Source organism: Phoxinus phoxinus, assembly GCF_949152265.1.
Source record: "Phoxinus phoxinus genome assembly, chromosome: 10".
Classification (NCBI taxonomy): domain Eukaryota; kingdom Metazoa; phylum Chordata; class Actinopteri; order Cypriniformes; family Leuciscidae; genus Phoxinus; species Phoxinus phoxinus.
Genome location: NC_136885.1, coordinates 35,056,025 through 35,068,524, shown reverse-complemented (window position 1 = coordinate 35,068,524; position 12,500 = coordinate 35,056,025). Strand labels below are relative to the sequence as shown.

Genomic DNA, 12,500 nt, shown 5'->3' with positions numbered 1-12,500 from the left:
AGAATATGCTAAACACGCTTAAAGCCAGGACATGAGAACGCCTTAAATAATGTTGGCTGAATCTTTTATAAAATGTGTTGAATAGCATATAATACCGAATTATTATTATCAACACTTTGATTGTTTCAATATTTATCCCTGCACATGTGTAACAAAGTTTTTTAAGCGAGTGTTGACCGTTAACCTCAGAAAGTTCTGGAAGTTTGTCTCTTCTCCTCAGGGAAATAACACATCATTCCCTCTCAGTGTGAGCACTTAAAACAAACTTAAAACATGGGAATGACTTATTGCACCTCGAGGGTTCGTTTCTTTACGCCCACAGAACACAAAGACAGTTAGCCAGATCCTCACTACTCCATTCCAACTTTAAAACTTTTGGCGGCACTATTGACAATTACAGTAACATCGGAGTCTGGAAACACAAGTGTGTTGTGCTGTGAATCTCTCTTACTTCAGTAACTGCTTTGTGACATTAGGGGGTGCTGGAATTCTTCTGGATGTCAGCATGCAGGATCTTCCCAGATATATCCCACTTTTCCACGTCAGACGGACAAACAACTTTTCAAGCACTTGCCTGAGAAATAACATAGAAGAAAATAAAAATAGCAAGTGATATATACAGCAGAAGCCAAAATGTGAAAGTTTAATCACACTTTATTTAAATATTATTATTGATATTTTGTAAGAATATTGCCTAGTTGTGCTTGGAGTTGGTTGTTTTATTTGTGATGATAATAAAGCCATCAAAAAACATCATTTTTGACAAGGTTGTCATCCAAAGAAATTATGAACAAAAGAGAACAACAAAATATTAATAACTGATTATGTTGTAGTCAATGTATGCTTTTTCCTCTGAGCCTTGTGCATTATTTGCATAGTAAAAATAAAACCTGTAGCCATAGATTCCCAAATTATTTTGAAGATAAATACCTAAACCAAGTTTATTTTTAGTTTTTCCCTCATATATATATATATATATATATATATATATATATATTCTCCTCAAGTTTTGATATTTATCAATATATATATATATATTTAGATCTTATATTTGCCCTCTACTGCATTAGTAAACTGCTGTATTTTATCAAATGATCCATTTCTTTGAGTAAATATCTTTTTTGAAATATGTTTTCTTTATAAAACTATGAGCACTGTCCCACAAATCAGTATTTTTTTTACAAAACGTCCCCCCAAAACTGACGTCGCTCATGAATTATTGAAAAAGAACACATTTCCTCTTGTTTACCCATATACACATATGTATAAAATATCATTTATTCTAATAGGCTCTATAAATCAAAAGTATTGTCAGCGAATGAGAGATAAGTGAGGTTATTGTGCGACGAGGCCAGCTGGTGGTAATAATTTAATGAAGTTTTACAGGCGCTATAAAGGCAGGAAGCAGATGTGGCATTAAGGATTATAAAGTTGGTAAAACTTTTAACAAGTGAGATGGATTTCAACGGTACAACAGCAGAACTGCCGAAAAAAGAGGATGAATTTACACATCCTTCAATTGCAAAGCTATCAATCACACGCGCGTTATTCCTCTGGGAGAATCTTTACATGCATATTTATTAGCTCAACATGCTAATTCCCGCTGCTCCGGGCCCACCGCTGCGGCGCCAAGCCTGTTTATGACTCATAATTGTTGATATCCTTTGATATATTTCTCTCAACTAAGACATCATTTGCTTTTTGTGGTTTTAAGTCAATGAGGCACAATGACCCGGGCTTTCAATTCAGATTTACAGATCAACATCTACTAAAAGCGAGTCAATGCCTCCAGTGGGGGATCGTCACAGAAGCTATTGTAAAGAATAACAAAAAAAATTATATAATTTTATGAGAAATAAGAAGAGCTGGATAAACGTAATGCACCAGAGACTAGAGGAACTACCTTTTAAAGTCACGGGGAATCTCTCCTTCCTAAACACTCTTACTTACAGAGAGGAAAAGTTTCCATATTTCAGAGCAGCTTTTCCATGGCTCACAGTGTGTGTGTGTGTGTGTGTGTGTGTGTGACTCCCTCAGACACCTGCCGTCGAGCTTCGCTCCTCCGGGGATCCGGCGTCTGAAATGCAATTTGAGTGTTTCAGAGCCACAGAGAAAAAACAAACACACCGGCAGAATAAACACCAATACTCGAGGCTGCTGGACAAACATGTATTTGGGCGGGGGAGAAAAAAACAAAAATCATAAATGGATCTGTTGTCTCACAGGTGTGGAATATTCAAGGACAAACTTGATTGTGGCAGAACGAGGGGCTGTCTTGGTTTTAGCATTATGATGATGATGATGAGTTGATTACATGATGACAGAGCTCAAGCACGGGACATTTACTCTGTGAGATCCAGAGGTCATGACCCCTGTATAGTCAGGCCTACACATCATTTTATTTTAATGATTCAATTTAAAGAAACTGCACTGGGTTCAACAAGTCTGAGATCTTTACAAATCGACCTGGAAATAAAGTTTTGGGATTTTGACTAATACAAAAAAAAGTAATTCATTTAATATATGCAGCAGTGGCCAAAAGAGACGATTACATTACACCATCAAAATGTGAGGGAAATATTATATATGTTTAAAAAATATTTTTAATATGAGGGAAAAACAAAAACACTAAACTTTAAACACTACACTCTAAAAAATGCTGGGTTGTTTTAACCCAGATTTGGGTCAAATATGGACGAACCCAACCGTCGGGTTAACATTTTTAATTTAAAAAATGTAACCCAACAGCTGGGTTTGTCCATATTTGACCCAAATTTGGGTTGAAATAACCCAGCATATACCTATAGAGGGTATAAAGGTATTTCTCTAACAAAATTAGTTGGCAAACTACAGCTACAGCTTTTATTTCACTATGCACAAAAATGCAGAGGAAAAAAGAAAAATCATAATCAACTACAACAATCCGTTTCAATGCATATTTTTAAAATGGTTCGCTCTTGTTTTTGCATGCATTCAAAATTTCTGTGTTATATCGGCTAAACTTGGCATGTTTCATTGTGTTATTATCACAAATAAAACTATTGACCCCAAGTTCAAAAATGCAATATACTTACATAAATCTTTAACACGTTTTTACTAACATGTGTCAATTTTTTAATTTTGGCTCCAATTCTAATATTAACTAGTTGCTTATTAACATGCATATTATGATATTGGCTGTTTATTGCTTATAAAGCACATATTACCGGTAATGCTTTATTCTGCATGACCATATTCTACATTAATCCTAGCAGATACCAAAGCTTAACTGCACTGTAAAAAAAATGATGGTTTAACTTTAAAAAGCAAGTTACCTTGATTTTTTGATTTCGTTGTAATTGTAAAATTTGAGTTAATACAATGAAGAAGAATGGTTTAATAAACAGAAACTCAAAATAGTGTTATCTTCACACATTAGTTATCGAAGTTGATTTGACAAAAGATAAAAAGTTGTGATAACAAATCACAAATCTGTTATTAACTGTTAATAAGCAGTAATAGGTTTATTGAGGCAAAAGTCGTAGTTAATAGTGAGAATTGGACCCTAAACTAAAGTGTGACCACATATATATATATATATATATATATATATAATGGCATTTTTTATCTCAGTCTCAGACTTTGGAGTGTATTCTCCATAAAAACACAGTCCACATTTGATCACGGGTCGCTAGAATGCGTTTTAATGCTATCTGATTGCGTCCTCTTTTTGTGTGACGGGGTTAAGGAGTAATTAATCACAACATTTTTGACACTAAACATTACATAAAAATAAAAAGGCTGACAAGTTGTTTTACATAATCAAGTGTGGCGCTCTCACCTGCGATGACACCGCCGAACCCTCGTCATTACACCCCACAATAACACAGGTGTGTGAAAAATGGAAAACTGGCAGCGATATGAATTATTAATGTCAAACTTAAGTATTAGAACAGGAAATCAACCAACTTACCTGGCACGATTAAAATGCAACCCCCCCCCCCCCCACCCCACAAAACGGGAAAGTATAATTACCGCCGCTATTCTGGAACACGCTAACTTGTGCTTTTTTCCGAAGCTCGGAGCACCTGCTTACTTTGTTTATACTCCTGTATTCTCTCATATTAATAAGAGGCTGCTCGCATGTCCTCCTACAGCTCTGCACAAACACGATGAGAACTCGTCAAGCCTCGTCATAATCTGAATTACAAATGCTTTGTATAGCTGCTAAACTATAAGTTAAGTGGGGGTTCAGCGGGAGATGCACGCCAACATGTGGGTGTTGTGAAGTCAAAGAGGGAAAAGCCATATTTATCCGCCCTTTGGAAAAAGTGGAGCCGAGTAAACAAATCAATTTTCACTACATGTTAATTGTTTCGAGCGCCGTATTATCTTGGTGGCACATTGCTAGCCTGTGTTTCGCGTGCAAATCGCGGATCGCTTTCAAACAGGTGACCAATAGCGAAGCCCCGTTCCTAGAGGATGCTGGGAAACAGCTTGAGCCGCATCCAACGTGGGACCGGCGTTTTTGGCAAGTCAAACTTTATCAGTGCAAACACGCAGAGATGAAAACAAACACATCCCGGCTTGCTAATTACGGACGCGCTGGAGTCTCAGCGCCTCATCATCGCTCGGTCTTCCTCTTGGCCCGATTCCTCGGACAACCTGGACGTCCGTACGAACCTCCGTATCGTCGGTGGCCTGTCTGTGATTCGTTCAAACCCATTATTTCACATGCAAAGTTATAAATGACTGGACTGACACCAGGCTGGTATCTCACAGGCCATGTGGCCTGAACTAACGCCAAATCCTGCACCACTAATTTTACTAATTGCCCGGGCGAAGCCAACACTTCTCATTGGTCCGTCGCCGGCCATGTCACAGGAAGCTAATGAGGACTAAATAATGCATGTGAACCTCTCTAATTGCTCCATTTCTCATTGTAGTTACCATTTCTGTAATACGAGAACGGGTGCCAAAATGTTTACGGTGTAATTATTTTGGATAGAAATATCAATGTATTCAGTGTGCAGTTCCAAAAATAATAAACCTTTAGAGCAAAAACATTAGACGGATTTATTCAGATGACTGCTCAATTCCTGACGTATCATCTTGATCTAAATAGCACTTTTTTTTGTTATTAGTTTAGGATTCACAGCTTTTTGCGGCTTTGGAGCAAAAAAGATTATGAATCTTTTTTATGGCAAATCATATTGAATATAAATGTTTTTTTTTTTTACAGTGGTCACACTTTAGATTCGGGTCCAATTCTCACTATTAACAGACTTTTGCCTCAATAAACTTCTAATTACTGCTTATTAATAGTTAGTATGGAAGTTGTAAGTTTAGGAATTATTATTATTTTAGGATACGATGCTTATTATAGCTTTAGAGCAAAAAAAAAAAAAAAAAAAAAGATCAGGCATCTTTTTTTTATTAAAATGTTATTACAATTCTTAATGAATATAATCTACATTTCTCTTTTAAAATGCACTATATAAAAATAAAGGTTGTTTATTGGCATCGGTGGCTCCATTAAGAACCTTTAACATCTTTTCATTCCACAAAATGTTCTTTATAGTGGAAAAAAGTTAATATTTGTATTTTTTTTTGACAAAAGTTCTTTATTTTTAAGATTTCCTTTGTGTCTGTACAGAATAAAGTACCACCATATGTCTATTTCTGCAGTATGTACTGTTCATATTTTCTGTATGCTGGAATTCCTCAAAGACATTTTTGATTAAAAATAGCCATTTTTCATTTCTCAGATAACTGGATGGCACTCATGGAATTACAAATGCAAGTAATGAGGTCATGTGACGACAATATAGCATAATGCAGTTTGAAATGTGTATCTAATGCACAGATAATAATACAGTAGTGTACAGTAAATACTGCGCAGTGTTCAGGAAGTGTTTCATTGCAAACGTCTCTGTAGATATTCCAGCAGATGTCACCTGGGGCTGGAGTGTGTGTGTGTGTGTGTGTGTGTGTGTGTGTGTGTACGCGCGCTCTGGCCAGGTTCCCGTTTACACACACCGGCCACCGTTTCACTCGCCGCATCTTCAGGCAACCTGTAATTTAGCAGTAAATTGAATCATCCAAATAGCTAAATATTTTATGTTATTAAAGCGCATCTGAAAAGAACGCTATTATTTATTTACATCGCAGATCTCCGCTCCAGCATCAGGTGGGCCGGTGGGTCCGGTTCATCTACGGCATGTTCTGAATTATTGACCGATAATCTGTCTTAATTCACATCAACACAGGACGAGCGTGCCTTTGATAGACGCCACAAAAAATGCCTAGTTTACAGAGAGAGGGAGAAAAGTGTGTTTCTGTGGCAAGAGGGGACGGGGGAAGGGTGGAAGGTATGGTAAAATATGATTAAATAAATTATGATGACAGACAAAACAGGGTTTAGGTTGAGAACATTCGCCATGCTAAAGAATTCAGATGACAGAACTGTCAATCACAGCTCACAGCGGGAAGAGTGTTAAGACCGGAGTGTGTGTTTCCGCCACCGCTGTGATTCCCTAAAACCATACAACATTTCCAAAGGCATAAATCCCATGTTCTTTTCATTGCGAGATATTAGATAAACAGCAAAAAAGAGGTATTTCATAAATTGGCCATAATAATTTTAATTGATTGTATAATATATATAGATACTGTAGGCTATATACAGTCAAACCAAAATGCATTCAGACACTTCAACATTTCTCACATTATCACGGTTTATCTAGTTTAGAAAATGGTAATAAAATATGACCAGTTGATATTTGACTGGTTTTGTCCGTCCTTCTGTTCGACTCTCACACATGAATTATGTTGGATATCTGTCAGCTGTTAAATTTAACTACACAATTAGATAAAGATAATACCAGTTTAGCTCAACCAGTGACCAAGCAATGCTTCATTGTGTTCAGTGTGTGTGTAAAAACAGCATTAGCAATTAAAGACAAAACACATGATCAGATCAAAGTGTCCCAATCATTTTTGGTCACAAATATTTATAAATTTTACTTGTATGAAGAATTTTTGGGTATAATATGTCAGAGTTTACTTTATATACATACATTAACTATAGTGTCCTGAACCCACTAGTAAAATAAAAAATAAAAATTGGTCTCAAATATTTATACATTTTACTGGTAGTCACTGTATGAAAATTTTTTGGGTATAATATGTCACAGTTTACTTTATTTTGCTATCATAACTTTCATAAATTAACTATATTGTCCTGCACACACTACTAAAAAATTATCAAAAAATTTATTGGGTGTCTGAATATTTTTTGGTTTAACTGTATATACACTCTAAAAAATGCTGGGTTGTTTCAACCCAATTTTGGGTAAAATATGGACAAACCCAAATGTTGGGTTAAAAATGTAATGTAAAAATTTAACCCAACGGCTGGGTTTGTCCATATTTTACCCCCCCCCCCCAAAAAAAACAGCATTTTTTAGAGTGTATATATATATATATATATATATACACACATACACACAGTTATATTTTAATATATAAAATAAAACAATTTGGGTTGTTTCAACCCAATTTTGGGTAAAATATGGACAAACCCAATTTTTACATTACATTTTTAACCCAACGTTTGGGTTTTGCCCATATTTTACCCAAAATTGGGTTGAAACAACCCAGCATTTTTTAGAGTGTATATATATATATAAGCCTATGTAAAAGATTAATCCTTAACATATACAAGGGTGAAAAACATTAACTGAAAATGTAATAAATTGGAGCATGCTGTGCATCAAATGAACTTGATAAAATGTGGCAAAGAAACTAAACGCAAGCGTCAGACACAGTTGTGGAATTGGATTAGCGTGAGCATAACCCAAGAGCTGATGTGGCATCGATAAAGGATCCCTGATCGTTTATCTACATATAATGGGTCTTCAAATTGTCATAATACTATTGTAAAAGCGGTTCTCTTTTATGCGTGCTAATCTCTCCCAATCACAAACTCTGAGCACAGCGCCGACCGGGATCAGATTACAGCGTCCCCTCGGGTCACAGCTCTTTAAAAGGAGACGTTTGAGAATCAAAACCACAATATTGCTCTGCTTTAATCGCCTCTATAGGACACTTTGATGATCACTATAAAATCACAAGAGAACTCTGTTCCCAAACGCCGCTGGTTACTGTGGGATTATTCAATACAAATCATTCAAATCGGGATTTTTAAACATTAAAAGACTTAAAAAAAGGAAGATTTACTTCTTTACATTAAATCAATAATCAATAATAACTTCATTGTTACTGATCTAAGAGTGACTAACACATCTCTATTTTAACAAGTTGTTGCGTAATAGCATTTTGCCACAAATATATCACAGACATGCAGAATCATTTGGTGCTTTTATATCTTCTCTTAGTGTTTTTTAGTTTTTTTACATGACAACGATGTACTAAAAACAGGAAAAGTTTTTCCAGCGTGTTTTTGAAAAGTTTTATGTATGACAGTATTATCAAAACGACTAAAACGCTGTATTCTCCAGGCCAGTAGTGGGCGATGGCACTCTGTAATTGTTATTTTTTATCTTTTGAAAAGATATTGAACGTGTTTGCCTGCACTGTAAAAAAATATTTTCATGATTTGTCATCACAACTTTTTATCTTTTGTCAAATCAACTTAGATAATTAATGTGGTTCAGATAACATAATATTTTGAGTGTATGTTAATTAAACCAATCTCCTTAATTGTATTAACTAAAAAAATTTATTTTAACGAACTCAAAATTAAGGCAACCAGGTAACTTACTTTTTTACGTTAAACCAACAATAACTTTTTACAGTGTGGTTTGTCCTTTACTTTGTTAATTTGTAGGGGAAATGATTAACAATAAAGGGACAGATTCACCACATTTAAGTTCTTAAAATGTGGTGTTTATCCATTTATCCAAATCTGGATAAATTAGCAAATGCATCAACGCAAACCCTCTTTTTGGTGTTAATAAACATGATTTACTAAAGACTTGCAGTGAAAAATTTGCTCTGAAAAGGCGTGGACAGGATTATTTTTGCGGCTGACCTTTATAGGAGTTTCACTTTCAGACGCAATATTTATGTGAGGAGAGTATTGAAATCTGGCCCAAAGTCCTTTATATGGAAAAAGTTTTTTTTTCTTTCATTTATTTGGTTGAACTTGCTAATCTAAGTTAGGAAAATAAGCAACATTAAGTTAACTTAACTTAAAACTTAAGTTTGAATCATTTAAACTAAACCTTGTAAGTCCAGACAACTTGAAAAAGTAAGTTTAAAACAAACTAAACCTTGTAAGTCCAGACAACTTGAAAAAGTAAGTTTAAAACATAAACTAAACCTTGTAAGTCCAGACAACTTGAAAAAGTAAGTTTAAAACATAAACTAAACCTTGTAAGTCCAGACAACTTGAAAAAGTAAGTTTAAAACATAAACTAAACCTTGTAAGTCCAGACAACTTGAAAATGTACGTTTGTAACATTAAATCGGTCCAGGTTACTTGAAATAAGTAGTTGGGACAATTATTCAATTATGCCAACAAACCTTTTCAAGTATACAATACTTAATATTATAAGTACTACAACTAAACGCCAAGCAAAAAGATAACTCCAAAAGCTTTGTTTTGTTTTTTTACAGTGTACTTATATACTGACAATGTAATACACACGAGCATGACGTCACCGTTTTCACAAATTCACATTTTTGTAGCTTACACAAAGATGATAATGGTATAATTTTTAAAAAAAACGTGCACTTTCTTTAAAGTTTGCATTTTTAGGCCCTACAAACACCATAAATGTACGTTTTTTAAAGACGCCCCTTATAACTTATTTTTTTAGGGTTCATTTTATGTGATTATTTAGTTTGTTACCTCATATTGTATTCTTCTTCTTAAATTGATTTATAGTATGTTTTTGTATTCTTTGTATGTTGTAAAAGCCACATTAAGATGAATTCACCTAAATTTGAGTACAGACAACTTGAAAAAGTAAGTTCATATACTTTCAACTAAACTTTGCAAGTCCAGGTTACTTAGAATAAGTAGTTGGGTCAATTATTTAATTATGCCAACAAAACGGGCCCTTAGAACGTATTTTTTTAGGTTGTTTTTATGTGATTATTTTTATACTTCATATTGTATTCTTCTTAAATTTATTTGATAGTATGTTTTCACTCTGTATTTTGTATTCTTTTCAAGAATTTTGAGATGCAACTATTAGAAGCACTATAAAAAAATAAAGTTTATTATTATTATAAATAATGTTGTCTAAATTAAAAATATTGACCTGATTCAAAGCATATGTACAGTTTTGCTTGAAGTCCACATGATATAAAAATTGACCATATTTACTGTTTGCCTAAATTGATCGTTTTGTGGTGAACAATGCATCCATGCAAGTCAATCCCCACAAAAAATATTTTTGGCTTCGAAATCTTTAATCAAAATCTGAAAATGCCCCCACCCCCCAGCATTGGATGACCTTCCCTGATGACGTAGGTTTAAATAGACGGGCTAATAAATTAGCAAATGTGACACAGTCCAAAGTGAGTATTCTACTAACTATAAGTAACTTTGCACCGAGACGTGACCTAACTCTCATTAGTTAGACTGTTAGGTTCGGGTTTGGGTTAGTAGAATAAATTGACATGTAGTGGTAAAGTTGAAAAAACAAACAAAACAAAAAAAAAACAACTTTACTGAACTCTTGATGTTCTTCTGTGTGTTCCTCTGAGTCACTATTGGCTGACGCTGGTCATGTGCGTGATGCGTGCGATGCTGGCCAATAGTGAGCCTCCGTTCTGACGTACAACCCAGAACACAACGTGAACTCACTCAGAGACACACAGAAGAACATCAATATTGAATAAAGTCATTATTTTAGTTTTTTGCGCACAAAAAGTATTCTGGTCACTTGATAATCTTAAGGTTGAGCCGCTGTAGTCTCTCGGACTATTTTAAACATTGTCTTACTAACTTTCTGGGCCGGCAAGTTTCAATTACAACTGAAGCCTATGGAGGAGTGAGACAGCGCTCAGATTTAATCACTAATATCTTCATTTGTGTCCCGAAGATGAAGGAAAGTCTGACGGGGAACAACATGAGGGAGAGTCATTACTGACAGAGTTTATATTTCTGGCTGAACTAACCCTTTAATGCCTAGTTCACACTACAGGATTTTAAGCCCGATTTAAGCCCGATTTGCAAATCGTTGAGCTCGCCGACAGGTCGGGTTGTTATCGCGTGCAAATCGCGGAAGATTAGCGGCCGATGAACGCTCGCCAATCTGTTAGTATGAAAGAGCCAACAACGCATCAAAGACGCTCGCAGACGCCTCGCGGACGCCTCGCCGAGCCCAGAAAAATATCTAGCATGCTAGATATCCGGAGCTGTCACTCAACCACATGTGATGTCATGAGCAACAGCCAATCAGAGCAAGGCATGGGTTGAGGTCACTGGGAAAATACCGTTTATGGGAATTATTATTATTTTTTCCAGAGCAAATCATCGCGCAAACAGTTTGCAGCACTAATTTCTGTCTGACGTCCATATTCAAACAAACTCGCGTGTTGTATACTTGTGTTCTTCTTCGCTGGGTAGTGGCGCACGTGCTGTATCGCGTCATTTCCGGTTCGTTTTATCGCGTGATTTCTTCGTGATAAAACGTGGTTTGTAGACAAGATATAATCGTTGGATGACAGAGTTGTTGTCACCTCGTGTAGTGAGTTACCTCCTGTTGCGGATCAATCACGTTGTGTCGTGTGGTGTGAACAGCTCAACAACTTGAACACTCCTGATTTCACAGAGAGCGAGTCATGTAGTGTGAACCGCACAGTTCAGCCCGACGGTTTAAACTCCTGTAGTGTGAACTAGGCATAAGTCGACTAATACTTCAATGACTGATAGTTGACATGTAGTTACTTATAGTTAGTAGAATATCTAAAGTGGACCATCCAAGTAAAGTGTAACCTAGAGCAGAGGTGTAAAGTCCTCGAGTAATTGTACTTGATTACTGTACTAAAGTATTATTTTGGGGGATTTTTACTTTACTTGAGTATAATTAAAAATCAATACTTTTGCTTAATTACATTTTTTAAGAAAAAAAAAGTACTTTTTACTCCTTACCATTTTATTACAGTCAAAAAGTACTTATTTTTTGGAGATCACTTCATTTTATTTTCCCTTGCTATTACCAAACCAATTGAATTGCTCTGATGCCCAGTTTAATCAAGTTATCAAGTTATCAAGTTATCAAGTTAAATATTATTTATTCCGCCAAAGAGATTCGTTTTCACATTCCATGAAATTGGTCAGACATGTTCATTGGTCCTTTGGAAGTGACGTCATGTCACATCTATTATCACAATGCACATAAATTGCAATTCCTTGACCTGGAAATTAGAGAAATTATAACAGTCCAGAAACAAAAAAAATCAGCTTCTGCTTAAGTTAAATCCGAGGTTTTACAACTTTGAGTAGCATGTTGTATACTGGCATTAGATAGTAGTCTTATAGT

The 12,500-nt window shown here is 35.4% G+C and overlaps 1 long non-coding RNA gene across 1 annotated transcript in view; it reads right to left on the bottom strand.

The window, feature by feature from the left end:
* LOC307006266 overlaps positions 1-12,500 on the bottom strand; it is a 51,399-nt gene that overhangs the window by 4,803 nt on the left and 34,096 nt on the right. The window contains exons 5-6 of the long non-coding RNA XR_013799430.1: positions 2,042-2,077; positions 452-574 (exon numbers count right to left, since the gene is read on the bottom strand). This is a non-coding gene — a long non-coding RNA (uncharacterized lncRNA). The remainder of the gene's footprint in view (positions 1-451; positions 575-2,041; positions 2,078-12,500) is intronic.